Source organism: Galeopterus variegatus, unplaced genomic scaffold (genome assembly GCF_000696425.1).
Source record: "Galeopterus variegatus unplaced genomic scaffold, G_variegatus-3.0.2 Scaffold171, whole genome shotgun sequence".
Classification (NCBI taxonomy): domain Eukaryota; kingdom Metazoa; phylum Chordata; class Mammalia; order Dermoptera; family Cynocephalidae; genus Galeopterus; species Galeopterus variegatus.
Window position 1 is genome coordinate 877380 of NW_007726282.1, and position 2522 is coordinate 879901.

General features: G+C 39.3%; 2 long non-coding RNA genes across 3 annotated transcripts in view; one reads left to right on the top strand and one right to left on the bottom strand.

Moving 5' to 3' along the window:
* The window catches only part of LOC103581309, a 5107-nt gene extending 3554 nt beyond the window's left edge, over window positions 1-1553 (top strand). The window contains exon 4 of one of the 2 annotated variants that reach the window (XR_549648.1): window positions 645-828. This is a non-coding gene — a long non-coding RNA (uncharacterized LOC103581309). Of the gene's footprint in view, window positions 1-644 lie in introns of both variants that reach the window. The other variant, XR_549646.1, reaches the window with a different exon arrangement.
* Window positions 929-2522, bottom strand: part of LOC103581301 — a 1773-nt gene continuing 179 nt past the window's right edge. The window contains exon 2 of the long non-coding RNA XR_549645.1: window positions 929-1320. This is a non-coding gene — a long non-coding RNA (uncharacterized LOC103581301). The remainder of the gene's footprint in view (window positions 1321-2522) is intronic.

The window sequence follows — 2522 nt, forward strand, 5'->3', positions numbered from 1 at the left end:
AAAAAAAAAACTTTAATAGGTACAGTTTCCTAACAAACTGTAAGTTTACAGCTTTAAACTGAAGATCCAAAATTTGAATAAAAAAACTAACGGGTTTGTGAAATTGTTCACAAAGTTCAAAACAACAAAAGTTAATTAATAAATTAATTTAAAATGTTATAGGTTTTTACAATATCCTTATTTTAAAACAAACCCTAACTCTCTCTCTCCTTTGTTCCATTTGGCTTCCTGGAACCAGGAAGAAATAAAAGTAACAACTAATCATTCTCGCCTCTTAGGTGGAGATCCTAATATTTATGAAAAGCCTCATTTTTCACACCCTTTTAATTTTTCAGCTTCCACTGAAAAAATGCCTTTATGTTTCTCTTCTCCTAATGTTCTTCCTATTAAACATTGTGTTTCTACGGGTTATAGAACATTGTTAACCGATTCTCCTGGAATTACAGATTCTCGATCTGGTGCTGGCAAGCCAACTACCCATTCACCAACCATTAGTCGAGATCCTTGGACTTTATCTTTTGTTTCTTTAGCAAATTTTAATGATTCTGATGGCTGCCTGAATGGCTGGTTAAACAGATTGATTATAACCCTCCAGCCAGGGAATCGGACATTCCCTGAATACCTCTTTCTCTCTCTTTGTATAGGTTTATGATGTTTGTATTCTTCCTTGTTCTTGGACTGTTGGCTCCCTGGCCCCAGGTCCAGTCTGGCTTTGGAGACCCTGGACTCGCTCCACAATTGGTAAGCAATCATTTTGGTAACCCTTGTGATTGCAAAGGGGGCACTATTCTTAGTCCTCCCTCACCGTATATAGCTGTTGTTGATTGTGGAGCACGTTTGGCTTATCTGGCTCCAGCATCCCCTGCTTATAGTTGTGTGGATAAACCACAGTTCACACCCACTGACAATGAAGGCCCTAAGCCTTGTCCCTGTCAATCTTTTGTTGAAACATTACATAGTACCTGTTATGGTTCATATCAGTTGTGTATCTCAGATAATCAGACATATTTTACTGCTATCCTAACCAGAAATTATGAAGGAACATTTGGAGGGGATCTTGCTGACCCTCCATCTGCAGTGGGGCTTGTTTCTAATAAATATGCCCAAGCTCCCTGTTTAGGACCCATAGGGAAGCCTATATGCTGGTCTATTACCCCCTCTTTCTATATGTCTGATGGAGGTGGACCACAAGATCAAACTAGAACCCTTAAAGTAGAAAAAAAAATTACAGGAAATGCATGATATCCTATTTCCTCAACTTGCTTATCATCCATTGGCTTTGCCAGAAAATCGAGGTGAATTGGATTTAGATCCTCTGACCTCTCACCTCCTTTATGCCACTTATAAATTGCTTAATACAACTAACCCTGGCCTTGCTCAAGATTGTTGGTTGTGCTTGGTCATGGGACAGTCTATACCTGTGGCCTTTCCATATTCATCCCTTAATTATTCTATCAATGGTCGATGTCCTTTAACTAGTCCCTTACAAGTACAACCTTTACAGTTTTATAATGTTACCTGTTTCCTTTCTCCTTCTATTAATAATAGTTTTGAAATTGATGTAGGCTTTGCAGCTTTTGCAAGTTGTCAATCAAGAATCAACATTTCTGGGCTGGCCCGGTGGCGCACTGGATAGTGCACCGCTTGGGAAGCGCGGCGGCACTCCCGCCCGAGAGTTCGGATCCCACATACAGACCGGTTCCCGAGAGAGAGAGAGAGAGAACGAGAGAGAGAGAAAGAGACACTTGAGTGCTCTTACTACAAAATTGTAAAAGGTTTTTCTTTGTCTTTTAGATAATTGGCCTACATATCTTATTTCATGTTTTATCATGATAAGATTTTGTGCTCTTTGCCTTTCAAACCCTTTGTCAGTTTGGTTTTATTTTTTTAGTAGAAATTTATGATTTTATTCAATTAAATGTTCTAAGCCTTTTGTTATTTAACACAGCTTTCCAACATTAAATTCTGAAACTTTAAAATAACTTTGGGAAATTCCAAGGGCCCTGGAGTTTCTCAAAGGATATCTGAAAGATGTATCAAAACTAATTGGCTTGGGCCGGCCCGGTGGCACAGTGGAGAGTGCGCCGCTTGGGAGCGTGGCGGCGCTCCTGCTGAGGGTTCGGATCCCATGTGGAGACCGGCTCCCGCTCACTGGCTGAGTGCGGTGCGGGCGCAACACCGAGGATTGCGATCCCGTTGCCGGTCCCCGGTATGGGCGTGACACCGAGGGTTGTGATCCCGTTACCGGTCAGTATAAAAGACAAAAAGACAAAAAAAAAAACCCCCCAAAAAACTAATTGGCTTATTTAATAAATTCGACTATGTGGGAAAGCATTATTAATACTGAAGGTGTTATGGATATGTGTTCCAACATTTTTTAAGGTTTTTAAATATCTGTTTTAATATAAATATTACCAGCCATAATTTTGGTTTAATTATAATTTTAAAATGTTATGTCTTAAAATATTTTATAAAAAAAAACTTTAATAGGTAGCTTCCTGACAAACTTTAAGTTTATATCT